This window comes from Cherax quadricarinatus, unplaced genomic scaffold (assembly GCF_038502225.1).
Source record: "Cherax quadricarinatus isolate ZL_2023a unplaced genomic scaffold, ASM3850222v1 Contig3092, whole genome shotgun sequence".
Classification (NCBI taxonomy): Eukaryota; Metazoa; Arthropoda; class Malacostraca; order Decapoda; family Parastacidae; genus Cherax; species Cherax quadricarinatus.
In genome coordinates this window covers 14,634-41,116 of record NW_027198118.1, presented here as the reverse complement: position 1 = coordinate 41,116, position 26,483 = coordinate 14,634, and the positions used below count along the sequence as shown (strand labels likewise).

Here is a 26,483-nt window from a genome sequence, read left to right as displayed (position 1 = left end):
ACATCTGTAGCTCTGTTACCAAACTGAATGAAGTAGGTTTTGTCAATGTTTAGTGTAAGTTTGTTAGTACTCATCCAGGTAGATATTTTCTGTAATTCGGTATTTACAGTATTGGCTAGCGTGACTGGGCTCGGGTGGGAGAAGACGTATGTTGTGTCATCAGCAAATAGTGTGGGTTTGAGTAATTGAGAAGCATTTGGTAGGTCATTTATGTATAGGAGAAAGAGAAGAGGGCCAAGGACACTTCCCTGTGGGACACCAACTGTAATTGGTTGTGCAGAAGAGTTTGCCCCATTTGCGTACACATATTGGCTTCTGTTGCTGAGGTATGACTTGAGGTAGTTGAGGGAGTGCCCTCTTATACCATAGTGTGACAATTTTACGTGGAGCAAGTCATGGTCAACTGTATCAAAAGCTTTACGTAAGTCAATGAAGATCCCCAGTGGGACTTCTTTTTTCTCTATTGCAGTGTATATATGTTCTAGCATGTGTATAATAGCATCATTAGTATTTTTATTAGGCCTGAATCCAAATTGGCAGGGGTTGAGTATGTTTTGGGAGATAAGGTAGGAGTGGATTCGTTTATGAATTAATTTTTCGAAGATTTTTGAGAGAGGGTGTAAGTTGGATATTGGCCTATAGTTATTCAACTCTGTTTGGTCTCCTCCTTTGTGGATCGGGGTGACCCTTGCTATTTTGAGTACTGTGTTATTATTATACATATTATTATTATTATAATTATTATTGTATTATACTATTATTATTATTGTTATACATATTGTTATTATTCATATTATTATTCATATTATTATTATACATATTATTATTATTATTATTATTATTATTATTATTATTATATAAATTATTTGTAATTTTTTTCTCACAAAAATATAAGATTTACTGTTATTCCTTATTGCAATAATTTTATAAATATGTCAACCCATTCACGACTGCATATTGGAATGGACAGTGACGTGATTTGTTTACTCTGAAACAGCCAAGCAATGGACCGTTTCTCTTAGGTTGAGCTCAATTTCAAGGCACTTTTCGTCATGAAAGCAATCAAAATCATATCTATTTCTGTAATATATCTTCCATTCTATCAAATGAGACCAAAAAAAATGAGAATACAACCATAAAAACCTTTTGAAATTACTGCTAAGGGGTGGCTAATTGCTGAGAAGTAAACTCCATTATTTATGCTTAGATTTCTTTCATTTTTTGGTGTACATTAAGAAGCATCTTTTCATCATACATTGCCCAAGTTTCAATAAGATAGTCCAACAAACAAATGAGATACAATTCCCGAGATCAAGAGCAAGGGCCCCTCACCAGTGTCAAGGAACCTGCCTTAAGGTCTGCTCGCTTGTGGAAATTTTGCTCGCGTATGGAAGTAAAAAATCGACCCATCGACTGCTCGTATTTGGAAAAACTCGCACGTGGACACGCTCGCAAGTAGAGGTTCCACTGTATAATTATGGTAGTCTGTACCCCTCTATTGTCAGCCATATTCACTCTTCACTCTCTTTATCACTTCACAACAAAAAATTTCCTTCCTTTAAAAAAAAAAAAAAAAGAAACCACTGATCGCTATCAGTTGTCTAGCAATGGCCTAGTGTCCTAGTAGCTACTCTTGCAATCACCACTGATTACTAGTAGATTTCCTGTTATCTTGCTTCACAAACTCCCTTCACTCTTCACTTATCCCCTTACTTCACAAACTCCCTTCACCCCTAACTTAGCCCCTTACATCACAGTCTGGCTTCACCTATCACACTTCTAACTCATCTCCATCCTAGCAGGATAAAAAAGTTTTAATCAATGTCATTATCCATCCAAAGCCTCCTTCATCCCATTTAGTGGGGCTGCGTCGTTTTGTTGACTGGTCCTGACTGTAGAGGTGACGTTTCAGCCATTTTTAAAAGCACTGAGGGAAAAAAGCAGCCGCTACAACCCGACAGATTCCTTGGAGTTTTGTCGTTAGATTTAGCGTTTTCTTCTATACCTCCCAATGTACACTGGTCAGTTGATATGGAGGTCAGCTACTGAAAAAACATCCTTGGCTGTTTAACTGTTCACTTCCTTCCCACGATTTGGCGAAAGGAAGAACTGCTGCTACAACCTGACAGTTTTGTTGTAGTTTGTTTTGTAGATTTGGCAATGTCTCCTGTGTTTCCATCCCATTAACACTGGTGCAGTTTATATGATGGTCAGCTACTGTCAGTGTAGTTGAGAATGTTGCTTTGCTAGTTGTACATGTTTACCTGGAGAGAGTTCCGGGGGTCAACGCCCCCGCGGCCCGGTCTGAGACCAGGCCTCCTGGTGGATCAGAGCCTGATCAACCAGGCTGTTGCTGCTGGCTGCACGCAAACCAACATACGAGCCACAGCCCGGCTGATCCGGAACTGACTTTAGGTGCTTGTCCAGTGCCAGCTTGAAGACTGCCAGGGGTCTGTTGGTAATCCCCCTTATGTGTGCTGGGAGGCAGTTGAACAGTCTCGGGCCCCTGACACTTATTGTATGGTCTCTTAACGTGCTAGTGACACCCCTGCTTTTCATTGGGGGGATGGTGCATCGTCTGCCAAGTCTTTTGCTTTCGTAGTGGGTGATTTTCGTGTGCAAGTTCGGTACTAGTCCCTCTAGGATTTTCCAGGTGTATATAATCATGTATCTCTCCCTCCTGCGTTCCAGGGAATACAGGTTTAGGAACCTCAAGCGCTCCCAATAATTGAGGTGTTTTATCTCCGTTATGCGCGCCGTGAAAGTTCTCTGTACATTTTCTAGGTCGGCAATTTCACCTGCCTTGAAAGGTGCTGTTAGTGTGCAGCAATATTCCAGCCTAGATAGAACAAGTGACCTGAAGAGTGTCATCATGGGCTTGGCCTCCCTAGTTTTGAAGGTTCTCATTATCCATCCTGTCATTTTTCTAGCAGATGCGATTGATTCAATGTTATGGTCCTTGAAGGTGAGATCCTCCGACATGATCACTCCCAGGTCTTTGACGTTGGTGTTTCGCTCTATTTTGTGGCCAGAATTTGTTTTGTACTCTGATGAAGATTTAATTTCCTCATGTTTACCATATCTGAGTAATTGAAATTTCTCATCGTTGAACTTCATATTGTTTTCTGCAGCCCACTGAAAGATTTGGTTGATGTCTGCCTGGAGCTTTGCAGTGTCTGCAATGGAAGACACTGTCATGCAGATTCGGGTGTCATCTGCAAAGGAAGACACGGTGCTGTGGCTGACATCCTTGTCTATGTCAGATACTGTGCCTTGTGGAACAGAGCTTTTCACCGTAGCTGCCTCGGACTTTACTCTGTTGACGACTACTCTCTGTGTTCTGTTAGTGAGGAAATTATAGATCCATCGACCGACTTTTCCTGTTATTCCTTTAGCACGCATTTTGTGCGCTATTACGCCATGGTCACACTTGTCGAAGGCTTTTGCAAAGTCTGTATATATTACATCTGCATTCTTTTTGTCTTCTAGTGCATTTAGGACCTTGTCGTAGTGGTCCAATAGTTGAGACAGACAGGAGCGACCTGTTCTAAACCCATGTTGCCCTGGGTTGTGTAACTGATGGGTTTCTAGATGCGTGGTGATCTTGCTTCTTAGGACCCTTTCAAAGATTTTTATGATATGGGATGTTAGTGCTATTGGTCTGTAGTTCTTTGCTGTTGCTTTACTGCCCCCTTTGTGGAGTGGGGCTATGTCTGTTGTTTTTAGTAACTGTGGGACGACCCCCGTGTCCATGCTCCCTCTCCATAGGATGGAAAAGGCTCGTGATAGGGGCTTCTTGCAGTTCTTGATGAACACAGAGTTCCATGAGTCTGGCCCTGGGGCAGAGTGCATGGGCATGTCATTTATCGCCTGTTCGAAGTCATTTGGCGTCAGGATAACATCGGATAGGCTTGTGTTAATCAAATTTTGTGGCTCTCTCATAAAAAATTCATTTTGATCTTCGACTCTCAGTCTGGTTAGCGGCTTGCTAAAAACTGAGTCATATTGGGACTTGAGTAGCTCACTCATTTCCTTGTTGTCATCTGTGTAGGACCCATCTTGTTTAAGTAGGGGCCCAATACTGGACGTTGTTCTCGATTTTGATTTGGCATAGGAGAAGAAATACTTTGGGTTTCTTTCGATTTCATTTATGGCTTTTAGTTCTTCCCGCGATTCCTGACTCCTAAAGGATTCTTTTAGCTTAAGTTCGATGCTTGCTATTTCTCTGACCAGTGTCTCCCTACGCATTTCAGATATATTGACCTCTTTTAGCCGCTCTGTTATTCTTTTCCGTCGCCTGTAAAGGGAGCGCCTGTCTCTTTCTGTTTTACATCTACTCCTCCTTTTTCTTAGAGGAATAAGCCTTGTGCATACATCGAGTGCTACCGAGTTAATCTGTTCTAGGCATAAGTTGGGGTCTGTGTTGCTTAGTATATCTTCCCAGCTTATATCGGTTAGGACTTGGTTTACTTGGTCCCACTTTATGTTTTTGTTATTGAAGTTGAATTTGGTGAATGCTCCCTCGTGACTAATCTCATTATGTCGGTCTGGGGCTCCGCGCATACATGACTGAACCTCAATTATGTTGTGATCTGAGTATATTGTTTTTGATATGGTGATATTTCTTATCAGATCATCATTGTTAGTGAAGATGAGGTCTAGTGTATTCTCCAGTCTAGTAGGCTCTATTATTTGCTGGTTTAAATTGAATTTTGTGCAGAGATTTAAAAGCTCGCGTGAGTGTGAGTTTTCATCAGAGCTGCCTCCTGGTGTTATTACTGCAACAATATTATTTGCTATATTCCTCCATTTTAGGTGCCTTAAGTTGAAATCCCCCAGGAGCAAGATGTTGGGTGCAGGAGCTGGAAGGTTTTCCAGACAGTGGTCAATTTTTAACAGCTGTTCCTGGAATTGCTGGGATGTTGCATCCGGAGGCTTGTAGACTATCACAATGACTAGGTTTTGGTTCTCGACCTTTACTGCTAAAACTTCCACTACATCATTTGAGGCATTTAGCAGTTCTGTGCAAACAAGTGACTCTGCAATGTACAGGCCAACCCCCCCCTTTTGCCTGTTCACTCTGTCACATCTGTATAGGTTGTAACCTGGGATCCATATTTCGTTGTCTAAGTGATCCTTTATGTGGGTCTCAGTGAAAGCCGCGAACATTGCCTTTGCCTCTGCAAGCAGTCCACGGATGAAAGGTATTTTGTTGTTTGTTGCTGGCTTTAGACCCTGTATATTTGCAAAGAAGAATGTTATCGGACTGGTGGTATTGTTGGTACTGGGGGGGGATTTTTTTTCCGGGATTAGTATCTGTATCTGTTGGTTTGGAGTGGAGGCCATCGACTGTGGTTCCACTCCAGGAATGACTGGATTTGGTGTACGATTTCTGCCATTTCCTGCCAGTTTTTTTTCCTTCCTGACACTAAAAAACCTCTCCCTCTTGAGTGGCTGTGGCTACCCAGGTTTTCCCATGGCCTGGATGTTTTGTATCTTTTTGTCCCCTTTAGATGGTATGCCTGGCAATTTAAGTTATAGCACAGTCTTTCCTGTACTGAAGAGGTACACAGTTCAGGGTGAAAAAGCTTACAGGAAGGGAGTTTGCATTTTCCTGTTGTCATATGGGCATGGCATTTCCTAGGGTGGTCATAGTTGCACGTCCCATCTGTTTTTCCAGATTTCCCATGCCAGCAGATACCGAGTGCATAGTATGTGCACAGGCTTGGTTTCCGTTTGCCTTGGGTTTCTGTGACTGTATTCCCTGTTGGTGCATGTTTCCCTGTCTTACTTCTATCCTCCCTAGCACCAACAATGGAGCTCCCACCATTTGTTTTTGGTAATATATCCTCACTATTGCTAGTGGAGTCCTCTTGTTTGCTATTTCCTGCGGTATTTCTAGTTTGCAATATTGGTTTTATCTTATCTTTGACTACACTTGTTTCCCTACTATGGCTCCTGTCCCCTATGCGGTCATTCATATGTATTCCTTCCTGCGTATAATTCCCGACTACCTGGACAAAATCTCCAGCTTCACCATTACTGTCTCCCAGGACAGCATCTCCAGCTTCCCCATTACTGTCTCCCAGGACAGCATCTCCAGCTTCACCATTACTGTCTCCCAGGACAGCACCTCCAGCTTCACCATTACTGTCTCCCAGGACAGCACCTCCAGCTTCCCCATTACTGTCTCCCAGGACAGCACTATCAGCCCCCCATTTACTGACTACCAGGACATCATCTCCAGCCTTACAGTTTCTGACTACATGGCCAGTATCAAGGGCAGTACCATTCAGCCCGGACTTTTTATGTTCCCATCTGTTGTAGAAAGCTTCCAGGTTTTCTATGAAAGCAGCTTTGATGTTGACCTCTTTTAATACCCTTGTGATTTTAGTCCACAGATTTATCTCATTTGGGCATACCCAAAAACACTTCCCTGTTTTAATACTGCTTGTAGCTAGTTCTTGGATATCTGCACAAGGGGCGTGACACCAATTTCCACAGAAATGACAATTTATGCATGTGGAAGCCTGTTTGTTTGACTGACCACAGACTACACACAGCTTCATAATGATTTGAATGGTTTATTTACTGCAATTCTACTAGCAACCTCTTGAATATTCTATTAATAACCTGCTAGGTGGTGCACAACGAAACCGTTTGAAACCAGTCCAGGGTTCGGACCAGTCAAGGGTTCGGACCAGTCAAGGGTTCGGACCAGTCAAGGGTTCGGACCAGTCTATCTGATCTGATCAGTGGGTCACTTATTTAAACCATACTGGTCGGTGATTTGAGCTAACACATGAAGGATCTACTGGAAATTATCTACCCGAGTAATATGTGATTTGATTGATACAAAAGTATAACTTGCGTGTTGAAGAGCCGGTGACTGCTGGCACTCCTACAATGACGAACGGTCGAGCCTCCACCTTTGTTTATCAATCGCTGTATCTAGCTTCTCTATTTTTTTTTTTTTCCGTCTCCACCACAATAAATGCTATATTATCACTATAGTTGACTGGTGCAAATTTTGGAGGAAGGGCGCTTTTTCTGTAGTAATAATTGCTTCTCGTTGTGTATATTGCGACCGCTGGTAACTACAGGTTATATGAAATTCACAGTAACGTCTGGTATTTCAAGAAAAAGAAACTAATGAAAGTCACTCCACTTCACTAAGTACCATTATAATACTGGTTAGTTGCTACTACAACACTGTATTCTGCTATTCACTGGTATCACTAGATTATATGCGAGTACACTAGCAGGCCAGGAAGATTATTAAAAACAGCTGACCTGTGGTAAGTTTCTGGCGACTTCTGGCACCTGCCTCTATAGGCTTATCACTTCATTTACAAATTCACCTGTTTTCAAATGACACTTTAGCCTTTATCATCAATATACTAGGGAGCCACTGTAGTATACACTATACACTATGTATACTCAATGCTTTCAGGGAGACTTTCTTTCCTCTGACACAAAGTTCAATATTATTATTTTTCCACACGGGACAGGCCTATGATTCCCCTCTGGCAGTAAACTCTGCTAGGAAGTGCACACTAATTCTCCTTTTTTTACTCAGTATATAATGTTTTCCGCCCAAGATTGGTTCCAGGCGCTAGAGGGATGTATCGTATAGGATTGATGACACAAATTAAAGTTCTAGCACGTAAGAGCGACCGTGAAAACACCAGAAAAACCGGGAGCACAACGAGCGTGAACACCCCTCCCTCCATGTACAAGAAGAATGTGGTACCAGCTGGTGTTTGAATGCCAGTCAGTCATGTTTAACCCTTTGACTGTTTCAGTTGTATATATACATCTTACAAGCCACTGTTTTTCATTTATTTATACTTCAAAATTCTAGCGGCTTCAAATCAAGTGGGAGAAAGCTGGTAAGCCCACATGTGAGAGAATGGGTCTGTGTGGTCAGTGTGCACAGTATAAAAAAATCCTGCAGCACGTAGTGCATAATGAGAAAAAAAAAACTTCGACTGTGTTTTTGGATTAAAATGCCGAATTTGAGGTGTATTTTCGTATAGTATTTATGGTTGTATTCTTATTTTCTTGGTCTCATTTGATAGAATGGAAGACATTACAGAAACAGAAGATGATTTTGATTGGTTTCGTAATGAAAAGGACCTTGAAATTCAGCTCAAAGTGGAAATGTTCGGGTTTTGCCAATGTTCAAGAGTAAACAAATGAGGTCATTGTCCAATAAGTGTCCAATTAGCCATTCTAATATGCAGTCACAAATGGGTTGACATTATTTATATAATTATTACAATAATGCAGTAGTCTGCATAACAGTAAATCTACTATTTTTTGTGTGAATAAAAATTCAAAATAGAAAGCAAGAGTAATATAAGAGGGCCAGGAGACATGACTGATGAGCAGAGAAAATGTTATTTTAGTGCCAGGATTATCTGCAGTGTTCATTCTGGACACTAGTATTTTGAAAATGGCATCTTTTTTAATTTGCATGAAATTGCTCAAATTGCCAATTTCTGACCACTTTATTGGGTAGTTGAAATCTGTAAATGGGCGGTTTCTTGTACTCAGTCAATAGAACGAATGGAGTTCTAAAGAAATAGGTATGAGTTTGGTCGACTGGAACAATGGAATTTGCTGAAAATAGGGCTCAAAGTTGGCGAAATCGCCAATGCGTGAACGTAGCTGAGATCGCTAACTTTGTGAGAGCATAATTCCATAAGTTTTCCAATAAATTTCGTACTTTTGGTATCATTAACATCGGGAAAATATTCTCTATCATTTCATAAGAAAAAATAATTTTTTTTTTTTTTTTTTTTTTTTTTTTTTTTTGCGAAAATTTTGCGACACAGAGAGAGACTTTAGGATTTGGGGTCACGACAGTCGAAGGGTTAATGTTCACTTCCTTCTCTCATTTGGCACTGAAGGTGAAAACCATTGCTACAGACCTGTCAGTTTCCTTGGAGTTTTGTTGTTAGGTTTTGTCCTATATTGTCTTCCCATTGAACACTGGTGCAGTTGATATGGAAGTCAGTTACTTCAGTGTAGTGGAAAACGTTGCTTGTCTGGTTGTACGTCTGGTAGCAGGTCTGGTATTTGAATGCCGGTCGACTTCTTTTGGTCATATTTGGTCCATTTCATTGTCGTCACCATCAGTTTTCTTGTCACTTTAAGTTTCTTGTATGTTGCAGCAGTACTTGCAATTAGGCCATCACTGGAGCTTGGATTGGCCCAGGGGATGGCAAAGATATAGGAGCAGCTGTTGTTGCTGCTGCCTGGGTCATGACCCAGATGACTTGCACCCACCAACCATCGTACATAAAAAACAAAACGAAACAAGTTTATATCTTTGCAAAGGTTACAGTGTGTGTTGATGTATCATAATTTGATTGGTACAAAGAAAACCACTATCATGATGGGGCATTTCAAGCAGACTTACCCTAATACAGTGGACCCCCGGTTTACGATATTATTTCATTCCAGAAGTATGTTCAGGTGCCAGTACTGACCGAATTTGTTCCCATAAGAAATATTGTGAATTAGATTAGTCCATTTCAGACCCCCAAACATACACATACAATCGCACTTACATAATTGGTCGCATTGGGAGCTGATCGTAAACCGGGGGTCCACTGTACTTAAAGACTTAAAAATGTATCATAAAGACTACTTAAAGACTTAAAGATGTGTCATATCTCAAATTTTTCACCACAACTCGAAGCTAAATTTTTTTATGAGAGTAAATTGTAACTCAAAATTACAGTGGACCCCCGCATAACGATTTTAATCCGTGCAAGAGGGCTCATTGGTATGCGAAATAATCGGTATGCGAATGAATTTTCCCCATAAGAAATAATGGAAATCAAATTAATCTGTGCAAGACACCCAAAAGTATGAAAAAAAAAAATTTTACCACATGAAATATACATTTTCCTACACACAAAGAGAAGGATACATGCACAATAGTAGAGTAGTACATGCACAGTATATATTGTGCATGTACTAGTCTACTAAATGAAGAATAAATGACACTTACCTTTATTGAAGATGCAGCAATGACTGATGAGACACTGTGTCCTGGGAGTGCCTTTTCCTCCTGAGTACTGTAGGTCCTGTTTGGCATTTTCTTCCAGAACAGGCCTTATCACACTGTGTATGCCACTACGATTCTTAAATCTCTCAAACCAACCTTTGCTGGCTTTAAATTCACCAATATGAGCACTAGTTCCAGGCATTTTTCCCTGTTCACCTGGGTGTTAGTCGACTTGTGTGGGTTGCATCCTGGGAGACAAGATTAAGGACCCCAATGGAAATAAGTTAGACAGTCTTCGATGACACTGACTTTTTTGGGTTATCCTGGGTGGCAAATCCTCTGGGGTTAATTGTTTCTTGGTATTCTCAATAAGCCACACCAACAACGGTGCTACAGCAGCAGCAGCAGCTGACGGTGGTACAGCAGCAACAGACGATGCTACAGCAGCAGCAGACGATGCTACAGCAGCAACAGACGATGTTACAGCAGCAGCAGACAATGCTACAGCAGCAGCAGCAGCAGCAGATGATGCTACAGCAGCAGCAGACGATGCTACAGCAGCAGCAGACGATGCTACAGCAGCAGCAGACGATGCTACAGCAGCAGCAGACGATGCTACAGCAGCAACAGACGATGTTACAGCAGCAGCAGACGATGCTACAGCAGCAGCAGCAGCAGATGATGCTACAGCAGCAGCAGACGATGCTACAGCAGCAACAGACAATGTTACAGCAGCAGCAGACGATGCTACAGCAGCAGCAGCAGCAGACGATCCTACAGCAGCAGCAGCAGCTGACAGTGCTACAGCAGCAGCAGATGATGCTACAGCAGCAGCAGACGATGCTACAGCAGCAGCAGCAGCTGACAGTGCAGCAGCAGCAGCAGCTGTACCACCAATAGTAGCGATGGTTGATTGGGGTTTATTATACAACCTGGCCAGCTCGGAGACACGCACTCCACTTTCATACTTATCAATGATCTTTTTCTTCATCTCTATTGTAATTCTCACCCTTATTGCTGTAGGGTTGGCACTAGAAGCTTTCTTGGGGCCCATGGTCACTTATTTTCCAGAAAAAGCACCGAAAACACTGTAATAATACGAAATATTCCGATTGTATGCTTGGATGTTACCGCGGAGGCTGGCTGGTAAACAATGCCACTGGCGGCACATGTGAGGCTGGCTGAGGGCGCACATTGGACGCGTCTCGGACGAAAATCGGTGAGCGGGTTTTTAAGCGGTATGCGAGGCAAAATTTTTGCAATTAAAGCAAGCGGTATGCGGATTAATCGTTATGTGATGCCAACGGTATGCGGGGGTCCACTGTATTGTAATTCCATCCCATCTTAACTGAATGGACAACTGTAATATAATTTTTTTTAACATTTGACAGAGATGAGAACCCGAGCCTAGAATCTCCCGCATCTCCGTCACTATTGGATGTCAAGATATCTAAAAGGAAAAAAATAAAGCATAATCGAAAGACTATCAAATCTCTTAAGTTTTTAAATTCTTTATCGGAAAGGATGAAAAAGCAAGAGGAGGTAAGTTATCAAAATTTTTGAGTTCTAGGAAAAATATTCAGTAAATTCTTAGATTTTGCATATTTGTTAGTAAGTTTATTCAGGTATACACAAATACAGTTACATAGATTATCCTACATAGCAGCATATGTGTAGAGAACCTGGGATAACCCAAAAAAAGTCAGACAGAGTGACTCATTTCCATTGGGGTCCTTTTAATACCTTATTATTATACTATAAAGGAAATAATACAGGGGAACCCTGAGTTTCGGCCTCCTTGAGTATCGGCCACTTTGAGTTTAGACTGCTTTTTTTTTTTTTTTTCTAAATTTTGTCCTGAGTTTCACCCTGTGCTATTGTTTTGGCTGGCATACCAGACCTGTCCGCCTGCCCATGCAGGCGTCGTGAACCAGTCTAGCTTTGTTTATCCTTGAGTGAATATTACCCTGTGTGCTCATCCAAACATTTCACAGTAAATTCATTGTGTTTAGTGCTTGTTTATTGATTGTGACTGTTAACATTCACAATCAATGTACAGTGCAGCAAGTAAGTTAAGCAATTAAGCAATCGAAAAATGACGACACGAAACTTAAGTCCTCCATTGTTGTTTGAGGTATATAGGGTGACTGAAAACACTGTTGCCTCTCTTGCCGCTTATGCTTATGCTCTCAGTGGCCCTTATACACCCAACAACTACACAACATAACACCAGTCGTGACGTACGTAATAACGTATTTTATTCATGCTAGAGTATATGTCGTGTTTCAATGTTATTAATATTTTTTATTATGTCATATTAGATGAATTGTGATAGATAAATAAGCAGTAGAGTTGATATTAATGTCATATTGAAGGACTATATTGTCCTGCCTCCAAACAAAAACTTCCTCCTCTCATATGCCAACAAGAGTCTTCAATAAAGGTAAAACTTATTTAAATGTTCATTTATCCATTAAAATTAGTTCTTTATATTTATTTCTCATTGTTTTCTGTATGTATTTATTTTTAAAAAAATGAGTTTTTTGTGACATCACACATCCTTGTCTAAGACCTAATTTTACTGGGAAATAATCTCCCTCTCTCCTACACACTCTAACCTGAGCTTCACTATCCTCATAAAACCTCTTCACTGCTTTCAGTAACCTACCTCCTATACCATACACCTGCAACATCTGCCACATTGCCCTCCTATCCACCCTGTCAAATGCCTTTTCCAAATCCATAAATGCCACAAAAACCTCTTTACCCTTATCTAAATACTGTTCACCTATATGTTTCACTGTAAATATTTGGTCTGCACACCCCCTACCTTTCCTGAAGCCTCCTTGTTCATCTGCTATCCGACTCTCCATCTTACTCTTAATTCTTTCAATAATAACTCTACCATACACTTTACCAGGTATACTCAACAGACATCTTCCCCTATAATTTTTGCACTCTCTTTTATCCCCTTTGTTTAATTTTATCCCCTTTTGTCACCTTAATTTAATTTTTTTGTTTTGATGATTACAATTTGTAGTAGTTCTTGTGAATTCATAGCTAATCTTTGTTCTGATAATAATATTAGGCACTGAAATAGTACTCAAATGTTCACAAACACAGTGACAGGTGATAATTTTCACCTACCTTAGTCACATACTATTGTCTAGAAATATACAGGTCTCCCTCAACATTCACGTTTTCAACTTTCATGGGCTTCACACATTCGCGAATTCCCAACTGCCAAATTCCCAGCCGCCAAATCATATTTAACCCTTTCAGGGTCCAGAGGCCAAATTTCAAAGTGCGCACCAGGGTCCAAGAATTTAAAAAAAAAAAAAAATCTGTTATTTTTTCTTATGAAATGGTAGAGAATCTTTTTCTGAAGGTAATAAAACAAAAAGTACAAAATTTTATAGAAAATTGACAAAATTATGCTCTCGTGAATTTTGATGTGTCAGTGATATACATGTATACAAACGGCGATTTTGCCGACTTTGACTCCCATTTTAGGCCAATTACATTATTCCAGTTGACCAAATTCTTAGCTATTTCACTATTATTACTTCTATTCTATCGATTGAGCACAAGAAATCACCAAGTCAACTGTTTCAACTACAAAATAAAGTGATCAGAAATTGGTAATTTGACCAATTTAACACAAAGTTCAAAATATTCCAATTTCAAAATAGGTTCCAGAATAAACAATGTAGGTATTCCTGGCACTAAACTAACATTTCCTCTGTTCATTAGTTATATTTTGAGGCTTTACAAATGAATTCCATTTTGATTTTTTATTCACATAATGAATTTTTATTCAAACCAAAAAATAAAAGATTTACTGTTATGCAATATTGTAATAATTGTATAAATATCATCACCACATTTGTGAATGTATATTAGACCCACCAGCTGGCGTGTATTAGATGTGTGAGGTCGTTTGTTTACTCTTGAACATAGGCAAAAATTTAACATTTCTGCTACTTTGAGCTCAGTTTCAAGCCATTTCCAGTGCTAAAACCAATCAAAATCATCTCTATATCTGTAATATGTTTTCCATTCTATCAAATGAGACCAAGAAATCACAAATACAGCTATAAAAAACATACGAAAAAACTATGCAAAGTCGCTGTTTTAATCGAAAATCATGGTCTCAGTTTTTTTTTCTCTCATTATACACTGTGTACTGCAGGATTTGTTTTATGTGGTGTACACATACCACATAGATGTATTCTCTCATATCTAGGCCCAAATTTACCACTCACAGCTTATCAGAGTGAGCTGAGCTCATGGCGTAGATCTACGGTTTGGACCCTGAACGTAAAGCCGTAGATCTACGGCATGGACCCTGAAAGAGTTAAGTTTCTCGCCACCCGCGAGTCCCTACTACCCTCCCTCCGACCCCCACAACTGGCAGCCAGCCCTCTCACCACTCAGTGTGGTGAGTGTTTTGTTTGTTCATTATTTGCTATTGAACTACAGTATAAATAATGTCAACCCATTCATGACTGAATATTGGAATGGCTATTCAGACAGGTATTGGACGGTGACATCATATGTTTACTCTTGAACACGGCAAAGAATCAAACATTTCTGCTACTGCTAATAATAATAATAATAATAATATGATAGAATTGAAGGAAATTGTACAAAAATACGAGGGTTGAAGCAGTGGTGGAAGAAGTGGTTGAGGGATCATCAGTCAGTGTGGCTTTGTTTATGCTGGAGTGAGCATTAGTCTCCACACACTTCCAAACATTTCACAATAATTCATTGTGTTTGGTGCTTGTAGATTGAGTGTGACTGGAGTGGTAGAGGCATTGGTAGAGGCAGTGGTTGAGGCAGTGGTTGAGACTTGAAATTGAGCTCAAACTAGCAGAAATGTTCGATTTTTGATGTTCAAGAGTAAACAAATCACGTCATGCATCCAATACATGCCAACTGGTGGGTCTAATATGCATTCACGAATGTGCTGATATTATTTATACAAATTATGCAGTAGTCTGAATAACAGTAAATCAACTATTTTTTTGTGTAAATAAAAATTCAAAATGGAAGGCAAGTGTAATATAAGAGGGGCCTGGTGACATGACTAATAAACAGAGAAAAAATGTTATTTTAGTGCCAGGAATGTCTGCATTGTTTATTCTGGGCCCTATTTTGAAATTGGCTACTCTTGAAATTTGTGTGAAATTGGCCAAATTACTGATTCCTGACCACTTTATTGGATAGTTGAAATAGGTAAATGGGCAGTTTCTTGTACTCAGTCAACAAAACAGAAGGAATACTAGCAAAATAGCTATGAGTTTGGTAGACTGCAGTAATGGAATGGGCCAAAAATATGGTGACAGTGGATGAAATCACTGATGCTTAAATATCATCATTTTGTTAAGTGTATTCTAACCTAACCACTTTGTAATCTGGCAAAGTCACTAATCCGGCCCCCTGCAGGTCCCGATGATGCTGGACTAGTGATGGTCAACCTGTATCATTATCATCACCATCATCACCATCACCACCTCCATCATCACCTCCATCATCACCACCATCATCACCACCATCATCACCACCATCATCACCACCACTACCACATCACCACCACCATCATGACCATCATCACCATCACTACCACATCACCACCACCATCATGACCATCATCACCATCACCATAAACATCATCATCATCATCATCATCATCATCCTCATCATCCTCATCATCCTCCTCATCCTCCTCCTCATCATCATCATCATCATCATCATCATCATCATCATCATCATCATCATCATCCTCATCATCCTCCATCATCATCCTCATCATCCTCATCATCCTCCTCATCATCCTCCTCATCATCCTCATCATCCTCCTCATCCTCCTCCTCATCATCCTCCTCATCATCCTCCTCATCATCCTCCTCATCATCCTCCTCATCCTCCTCATCATCCTCCTCATCATCCTCCTCATCCTCCTCCTCCTCCTCATCCTCCTCCTCATCATCCTCCTCATCATCCTCCTCATCCTCCTCCTCATCATCCTCCTCATCATCCTCCTCATCATCCTCCTCATCATCATCATCCTCCTCCTCATCCTCCTCCTCCTCATCCTCCTCCTCATCATCCTCCTCCTCATCATCCTCCTCCTCATCCTCCTCCTCCTCATCCTCCTCCTCATCATCCTCCTCATCATCATCCTCCTCCTCATCATCATCCTCCTCATCATCCTCATCCTCATCATCATCATCCTCATCATCCTCATCATCCTCATCCTCCTCCTCCTCCTCCTCCTCCTCCTCCTCCTCCTCCTCCTCCTCCTCCTCGCTTGGGAAAGCCATTTAGAAGGTACTGTGTGCATGTTCTAACCTAGATAAGCCATTAAAAAGGTGTTGTTTGTTCATGTTTAACTTAAACAGCTTGACTTCTACTACAGATGGAAGACAACTTCAACCTGAGTTTAAATAATGATGTAGTTCTGATCTGTGATGATGAAGATACTGAGATTACCCTTCGAGTAAAATGGGGATCGGACTATCTTCGTCTTCCAATGAAATCAGTAAGTATTCAATTTTTTATGTTCATTGCTAAAATACATTTGGGGAATAGAGAAAGTTGGAAGACTGGGTGAAAACTCAGCAGAGTTTGGTTTTATTAACTCTTGGTGTGTGCAGTATTAAAAAATTTGGGACCACTTAGGACCTTGTGGGACCACCAGATCAATTGAGTGCCAGCTAGAGCAAACAGCATGGCAAACACCATGGATTCACTGATGCCATGTGGTATTAACACTCCCCTTTTAAGTGGAAAGTGATGTTGATCCTGAGTTTAGTGGCTTTGAGATGGATGTGGCCACAAGTGGTCAAGGAAATATAAAAAAAACTCGATAATAACCCACGTGCAACATTTATGCAACATCCTTTCAATTTTGATACCACTGGTAGTGCCATCATGCCAGAATGTCCTATAACGTATGCCCTAAGTAAAGAGAAACAATTCTGGAATGTGTAAAACATGTTCGGCAGGCAGGCTGCCTGCCTGCCTGCCTGCCTGCCTTTAGCTGTCTCTGTCTTACAGGTACACATAAATACAGTTTTTATTCATGGTGTAAATTTCCTTGGATAACCCTAAAAAAAACCAAAGTGCTGTACAGTGGTACCTTAACTTATGAGTTTAATTCGCTCCGTGACTCAGCTCGTAACTCAGTTGGCTCGTATGTCAAATCAATTTTCCTTATTGAAATTAATTGAAATGCCATTAATCCATTCCAACCCCGAGAAAAACACCCCAATTTTTTTTGTTACAGATTTTTAAATAAGAAAAATGTGTTTATAAATAAGAAATGATTTTTGCCTTTTTTGCCAGGTCCCAGCAGTGATTTAGAAATGCTGGAGTATACAGTAGACCTTCATTTAACACGAGTTTATGTGGCACAATTTGGGTATAGCACGATTGAGGAATGCGGCACGATTTTATGTAACATGTCGTAAGATAAATTTAACACGGTTCAGTTGGTGGGAAGGAAAGAAAACTTCCCTTTTCCTCAAGCGGCTGCCTTGTAGTGGATCAGCGGGGGAGACCTCCCCCCGGGGGGCCGCCCCCCCCCCCCCCCCCCCCCCCCCCCAACACCACCCCACCATCCCAGCATTTGTACTTCATGTGTGTCCAGTCCAACTTCTCTGCTACAAGCTTGTGATTGTGAATTGTGTTTTGATCTTTTAATTGCTGTATCTTGTATCTGCCAAGCAATCATGACATCCAGTAGGCATACCAGTGTTGCTGAAAGTGGCAAGAAAAGGTGTAAGCATTTAAGGCTTAGAATTAACGAAGGAAACAAAGATATTAGACAAGACATCCTGTGGCCATAATGAAGTGTTACTTTGTACTCAGAAAAAAGAGGTAAACATAAGTTTGTGTGACTGGCTGACTTACTGAATGACTGACTGACTGAATGACTGACTGACTGAACAACTTGACTGACTTACTGAATGACTTGACTGACTTACCGAACAACTTGACTGACTTACTGAATGAATTGACTGACTTATTGAATGACTTGACTGACTTACTGAATGACTTGATTGACTTACTGAATTACTTTACTGACATACTGAATGACTTGATTGACTTACTGAATGACATGACTGACTTAGTAAATACCTTACTGAATGACTTGACTGACTTAGTAAATACCTTACTGAATGACTTGACTGACTTAATGACTTGATTGACTTACTGAATGACTTGACTGACTTACTAAATGCCTTATTGAATGATTTGACTGACTTACTGAATGACTTGACTGACTTACTGAATGACTTGACTAACTTACTGAATGACTTGACTGACTTACTGAATGACTTGACTGACTTACTGAATGACTTGATTGACTTACTGAATGACTTGACTGACTTACTAAATGCCTTACTGAATGATTTGACTGACTTACTGAATGACTTGACTGACTTACTGAATGACTTGACTAACTTACTGAATGACTTGACTGACTTACTGAATGACTTGATTGACTTACTGAATGACTTGACTGTCTTACTGAATGACTTGACTGATTGAATCACTTGACTGACTTGCTGAATGACTTGACTGACTTTCTGAATCACTTGACTGACTGAAGGACTTGACTGTCTTACTGAATGACTTGACTGACTTGCTGAATGACTTGACTGACTTACTGAATCACTTGACTGACAAGGACTTGGCTGACTGAACGACTTGACTGACTTATTGAATGGCTTCACTGACTTACTGAACAACTTGACTGACTTACTGAATGGCTTCACTGACTTACTGAACGACTTGACTGACTTACTGAATGACTTGACTGACTGAATCACTTGACTGACTTATTGAATGACTTGACTGACTTACTGAACGACTTGACTGACTTACTGAATGACTTGACTGACTTACTGAATGGCTTCACTGACTTACTGAACGACTTGACTGACTTACTGAATCACTTGACTGACTTATTGAATGACTTGACTAACTTAATGACTTGACTGACTTATTGAATGACTTGACTGACTTACTGAATGACTTGACTGACTTACTGAATGACTAGACTGACTTACTGAATCACTTGACTGACTGAAGGACTTGACTGACTTACTGAATGACTTGACTGACTTACTGAATGACTTGACTGACTTACTGAATGACTTGACTGACTTACTGAATCACTTGACTGACTTACTGAATCACTTGACTGACTTACTGAATCACTTGACTGACTTACTGAACGACTTGACTGACTTACTGAATCACTTGACTGACTTACTGAATCACTTGGCTGATTTACTGAATGACTCGAGACTTACTGAATCACTTGATTTACGGAATCACTTGACTGGCTTATTGAATCACTTGACTGACTTACTGAATCACTTGGCTGACTTACTGAATCACTTGACTGACTTACTGAATCACTTGACTGACTTACTGAATCACTTGGCTGACTTACTGAATCACTTGGCTGACTTACTGAATGACTCGAGACTTACTGAATCACTTAACTTACGGAATCACTTGACTGGCTTACTGAATCACTTGATTGACTTACTGAATCACTTGACTGACTTACTGAATCACTTGAGACTTACTGAATCACTTGACTTACGGAATCACTTGACTGACTTACTGAATCACTTGACTTACGGAATCACTTGACTGGCTTACTGAATCACTTGACTGACTTACTGAATCACTTGACTGACTTACTGAATCACTTGGCTGACTTACTGAATCACTTGGCTGACTTACTGAATGACTCGAGACTTACTGAATCACTTGACTTATGGAGTCACTTGACTGGCTTACTGAATCACTTGACTTATGGAGTCACTTGACTGGCTTACTGAATCACTTGACTTATGGAGTCACTTGACTGGCTTACTGAATCACTTGACTGGCTTACTGAATCACTTGACTGACTGAATGACCTGACTGACTTACTGAATCACTTGACTGACTTACTGAATCACTTGACTGACTTACTGAATCACTTGGCTGACTTACTGAATGACTCGAGACTTACTGAATCACTTGACTTATGGAATCACTTGACTGGCTTACTGAATCACTTGACTGACTTACTGAATCACTTGACTGACTTACTGAATGACTTGATTGACTGAATGACTTAAAGTTAGACGCTCAGTACAGCCATCAACTTCAGTACCATAACCTTTAACATCCACCTCAGCCCAGTAGGGCCACAACATAACTCTCCACTCTCTTCACAATCATCCACAAACACCAGCACCCACAATTTAAGGTAAGAAATACTATTATTTCTGTTGCATTTGTAGTCTTAAGCAGTAAAAACAACATAATACATCACAACAATGAACTGCAATTACATATTCACTTTTATTTTTGTAAGATGTGGAGGTCTAAAAAAAGTTGTTAGGCATTTTTGGGGCTCTCAGGAACGTAAACCTATTTTTCCCATTAGTTCTTCAGTTCATCTCACACCTTTTTTTTTTTACCTAACACGGTGTTTTCAGGAACATAACTACAGTGTTAAATAACGGTCTACTGTATACAGGGCCAGATTACCGCAGAGGAAAACTAGGCATTTGCCTAGGGCCCTGCGCATTTGGGGGCCCCGCGGTCCAAGGGGTTCAGGGGCTCATCCAAGACTGCGCACATGGTGCAAGTGCAAAGGGGTCCCTATCTAAAAAGTTCAAGTGTTTGGAGAGTAAAATTGATTTTTAAAAATTAATCAAAACAAAAATAAATAATGAAATAAAATAAAATAAAAATAAATAAACCTAACCATAGATGGCAACACTCAACACGCCTTTGTTTACATCAGAACAGCTGTGTTTTCCCGCTAATGGGTGAGTATGGGAGATTCCTCTCCAATTTTCTGTAGTAATTACACGTTATCTAAACTTGTACTGTGACAAATTAACTGAGGTGTTGTTGATAGACATTGATGTGTATGGATAAATGTTTGTTTTCGCCTCTAAATGTTAAGGGAGGTACCTGATAGGGTTACTTGACCAGTAAAGACGCATTTTTGGTAAAAATACTACGTTCTGCTTCGATCCAAATAGCAGAGGATGAAGACCAGACAGCAACTACAAGAAGCGAAGCAGCCAGCTTAGCATCAAAATTGGAAGATTTTGAATTGGCCTTACTCTTATGCATGATGCAATGATAACAATAATGGTCAGTGATTTATAAAGGGAATAATAGTGCTGTAGTGGTTATGCTGAATATAATAGGTACATGATGTCACTACTTTAATAGCCTAATCTAGTAATACTATGCTGTCTTGAGTTTATTCTCTTTAAAATGCAAGATAGTTATAATGGCTGTTGGTAAATGGTTTTGGTTTTCTTGATGTACTTTCCCTATTAAATTTAATCTAAATAGCCAGAATGTATTTAATTAGACCTTAAACAGGCTCACACTGACCCCCCCTTCCCAAGCTGGAAGGAGTCGCTTAGCTTACCCGTAACTCAAAGGGGCCCCGCCAATCTGAATAGCCTAGGGCCCGAAGACTTCTTAATCTGGCCCTGACTGTATATGAAACTCTTTCAAGTACGGTGTAAGATGAGTGTCACTCCACTGCCAGTAGAGTGACATTTGATGATTGTGCACTGCCTTGGCTTTATTTTTCACTGTTACACATACATGTCTGCTTATCTGCTTGTTTCTGTCTTTCTGCCAGTGGAGTGTTACTCGTGGAGTAATATTTGACAATCATGCACTGCCTTGGATTTATTTTTCACTGTTACAAATTAACTTTGGTCAGTCTGTTTCTGTCTATCTGTTTCTGTCTATTTGTCTGTCTATCTGTGTGTCTAGCTCAGTCTATGTTTATCTCTGTTTCTGCTTATCTGTCTCTGTCTGCCTGTGTTTCTGTCTTCCTGTCTCTTTACTTGTCTCTCTGTCTCAGAGAGAGAGCCACTCATGAGCCAACAGGTATTACACACAATACAGAGTCGGTCATGTCTAATTCCTGAACAAGCAAAAATGTGTATTACTTGGCAGTCATGCTTATTATGCCTTATATCTACAAGCATGGATTTTTTGGGTTTTCCTATTTAATTTACACTATGTACAACTGTATTTATGTGTACCTGTGAGATAGAGACAGCCAAAGTAAATCAGCCAGCCACCGGCCACCCAACCGGCCACCCAACTGGCCACCCAACCGGCCACCCAACCGGCCACCCAACCAGCTGGCCTGCCGAACATGTATTACACATGTTCCAAAATTGTTTCTCTTTACATAGGGCATATGTTATAGAACATTCAGGTAGGTTGACACTACCAGTGGTATCAAAACTGAAAGGATGTTACACGTTGGTTATTATTAAGGTTTTTGATATTTCCTCTCCTGCCTGTGGCAGCATATTTGAAGCTTGCTCGTAACTCGGATTTTGGCTCGCAACTCAAAGCAAAATATCGACCGAGGGACAGCTCGTAACTCAGAAGACTCGTAAGTTGGGGCACTCGTAAGTCAAGGTATCACTACTGTGCTTGTAGATGTAAGGTATAATAAGCATGACTGGCAAGTAACATGCATTTTCACTTGTTCAGGAATCAGACGTGACGACTCTGCATCTTGTGAAATACCTGTTGGTTCATGAACGGCTCTCTCTCTGAGACAGAGGCAAGCAGACAGAGAGAGAGAAAGACAGAGATGAAGAGACAGAGCTAGACAGACACAGACAGGCAGATAGACAGACAAACAGATAGACAGATATGTTGAGGAAACTTAAGGCACACAGAATAGGAGGAGAAATTTTTTCCTGGGTAGAGGCATGGCTGACAAATAGACATCAGAGAGTTTGCATAAATGGGGAGAAATCAGAATGGGGGCACGTCACAAGCGGTGTTCCTCAGGGGTCAGTGTTGGGCCCGTTGTTGTTCACAATTTACATAAACGACATAGATGAGGGTATTCCCTCACCAAAATAGGCCGTCCAATTCATTCTAATCAGGATACTAGAGCACTCCAGGATGATTTGAATAGACTGATGCAATGGTCGGAGAAGTGGCTGATGCAGTTTAATATTGACAAATGCAAAGTTCTAAATGTTGGACAGGTAAATAACCATGCCACATATAAACTAAATAATGTAGATCTTAATACTACTGATTGCGAAAAGGATTTAGGAGTTCTGGTTAGCAGTAATCTAAAACCAAGACAACAGTGCATTAGTGTTCGCAATAAAGCTAACAGAATTCTTGGCTTCATATCTAAAAGTATAAATAATAGAAGTCCTCGGGTTGTTCTTCAACTCTATATATCCTTGGTTAGACCTCATTTAGACTATGCTGCTCAGTTCTGGTCACCGTATTACAGAATGGATATAAATGCTCTGGAAAACGTACAGAGGAGGATGACAAAGATGATCCCATGTATCAGAAATCTTCCCTATGAGGATAGACTGAGGGCCCTGAATCTGCACTCTCTCGAAAGGCGTAGAATTAGGGAGGATATGATCGAGGTGTATAAATGGAAAACAGGAATAAATGAAGGGGATGTAAATAGCATGCTGAAAATTTCCAGCCAAGACAGGACTCGCAGCAATGGTTTCAAGTTGGAAAAATTCAGATTCAGGAAGGATATAGAAAAGCACTGGTTTGGTAATAGAGTTGTGGATGAGTGGAACAAACTCCCGAGTACAGTTATTGAGGCTAAAACGTTGTGTAGTTTTAAAAATAGGTTAGATAAATACATGAGTGGGTGTGGGTGGGTGTGAGTTGGACCTGACTAGCTTGTGCTGCTGGGTCTGGTGCAGTGCTCCATCCTTGAGTGGAGATGATCAGTGGAAATATAGATACATATGCAGTATAATGTGATCCTTTATTGACAACGTTTTGCCCACACAGTGGGCTTTTTCAAGTCACAAACAGATCTACCTGGGGTGGAAGGTACGCGAGTATTTATAGTCAGGTTCAGAATGTTGAGGTCAGGTGGAGAATGCTGCATCTGATGATGTACCAAATGGGGTTATAGAGTCTAAAATCTTGGGTAGCTTGGAAGGGAGATTGGATAAGTTTGTGAGCAGACCTTCTGCAGTGTTCTTCCATTCCTATGCTCTTATGTGGGATAGCGATGAAGAAGTTTCTTGGCAAGTGGTTCAGCTATGTTGTAGAAGCCATTATTCTGGTTGAAGTTGTCGGACATAGAGATAAGCGATGATTCCAGGATTCTTCGGTATTGAGTGTTGTCTTCTGTGGCGATAAGTCTTGAGTTTCTGTACTTTATTAAGTGGTTGTGTGAATTACGGTGTTGTACACAGGCATTCCTTGTATCATCAGACCTGGAGATGATCAGACTGGGTGGGTCATTGGGCTAATCCGGGGGGGGGGGGTCATAGGTCTAATCCGGGGGGGATATGGACCTGCTCCGCATGGGTCAGTAGACCTGTTGCAGTGTTCCTTCTTTCTTATGTTCTTATGTGTAACAGTGAAAACAAATAAAGCCAAGGCAGTGCATGATCATCAAGTGTCACTCCACTGCTGCACTGTCAGCAGTGGAGTGACACTCTTCTTACACCGTGCTTCAAGGCGTTTCGTACATATGCCAGCATGTCTAAAACATTGTTGAAACTTATAAATACTTTGTGTATAGTATTTCTAGACAATATGTGACCAAGGCAAGTGAAAATGTTCACCCGTCAGTGTGTTTGTGACTATTTAAGTACTATTTCAGTACCTAATATTAGTGTCAGAACAAACATTGGCTATGAAATCACAAGAACAACTACAATTAGTAATTATTAGAACATAAAAATTATATAAATTAAAAAAAAAAAAAGTGTATTGGCAACATTTCTGCAAGCAGCAGGACTTCACGCTGCTGTCAGGTGTGCATCCAGTGCCAACTTCGTGGCCTTATATCTCGGTAAGTACTGACCCTAAAATTTTATTTTTGGTCTTATTATGCACAGAAAATTGCCCTCTTTAATTTAAAAAAATAAATGATTTTTTTTTTTTTTCAAAATGTTCTGGGTGCTGGGTAAGAGAACGTAGAGCTACATTTAGACAGTTAAGGGGTTAATGATACTCAGACTTAAGTTACTAATTACAAAGATACTTGGCACTCATGCAGTATAAGTTTAATACAAGCCTCACAACACAGCACAGACTGACACTCAAAACTAACTGCTTTGTTCATATTACCCAATCATTCTCTTACTGCATATCACTGTTTCTCTCTCTCTCCTTGTGTTTGATGCCTTCCCCTCCACAAAATGAATCATTATATTCATTACTTGGTACATAGTCCATGGTGACTGTCTTATAGCACAAGCTTCTTAGCCACTTTGTAATTCACTTTGATCTAACTGGCTGAGTTACAGTTCTCTCTCACTGGCCTTGCAAGTGTATTGTAACTGCCTCACACTGGCCAACACACAAACCCCTAATAGCTCTAATTCAGTAATACCATATTAAAATCAACATTGTGCCCTTCAGTTTTCACTTACACATTTAACCCTTTCAGGGTCCAAGGCCCAAATCTGGAGTCACGCACCAGTGTCCAAGAATTTTCCAAAAAAAAATTTGTTATTTTTTCTTATGAAATCGTAGAGAATCTTTTTGTGAAGGTAATAAAACAAAAAGTACGAAATTTGGTGGAAAATTGACGAAATTATGCTCTCGCGAATTTTGATGTGTCAGCGATATTTACGAATCGGCGATTTTGCCGACTTTGACTCCCATTTTAGGCCAATTACATTATTCCAATCAACCAAATTCTTAGCTATTTCACTAGTATTACTTCTATTCTATCGATTGAGCACAAGAAATCGCCAAGTCAACTGTTTCAACTACAAAATAAAGTGATCGGAAATTGTTAATTTGGCCAATTTAACACAAAGTTCAAAATATTCCAATTTCAAAATAGGGTCCAGAATGAACAATGTAGGTATTCCTGGCACTAAACTAACATTTCCTCTGTTCATTAGTTATGTTTTGAGGCTTTACAAATAAATTCCATTTTGATTTTTTATTCACATAATGAATTTTTATTCACACCAAAAAATAGAAGATATACTGTTATGCAATACTGTAATAATTGTATAAATATCATCACCATATTTGTGAATGTATATTAGACCCACCAGCTGACGTGTATTAGACGTGTGAGGTTGTTTGTTTACTCTTGAATATCGGCAAAAATTTAACATTTCTGCTACTTTGAGCTCAGTTTCAAGCCATTTCCAGTGCTAAAACCAATCAAAATCATCTCTATTTGTGTAATATGTCTTCCATTCTATCAAATGAGACCAAGAAATCGCAAATACAACTATAAAAAACATACGAAAAACACTGCAAAGTTGCTGTTTTAATCGAAAAATCATGATTTCATGTTTTTTCTCTCATTATACACAGTGTGCTGCAGGATCTGTTTTATGTGGTGCACACATACCACATAGATGTATTTTCTCATATCTAGGCCCAAATGTACCACTCACAGTTT

The 26,483-nt window shown here is 40.2% G+C and overlaps 1 long non-coding RNA gene across 1 annotated transcript; it reads left to right on the top strand.

Moving 5' to 3' along the window:
• The first annotated feature begins 203 nt into the window (after positions 1–203).
• On the top strand, positions 204–17,585 carry LOC138851969 (uncharacterized). The gene is made up of 3 exons (XR_011391516.1): positions 204–326; positions 11,413–11,563; positions 16,446–17,585. It is a non-coding gene; the product is annotated as an uncharacterized lncRNA (long non-coding RNA).
• The last annotated feature ends 8,898 nt before the right edge of the window (positions 17,586–26,483 follow it).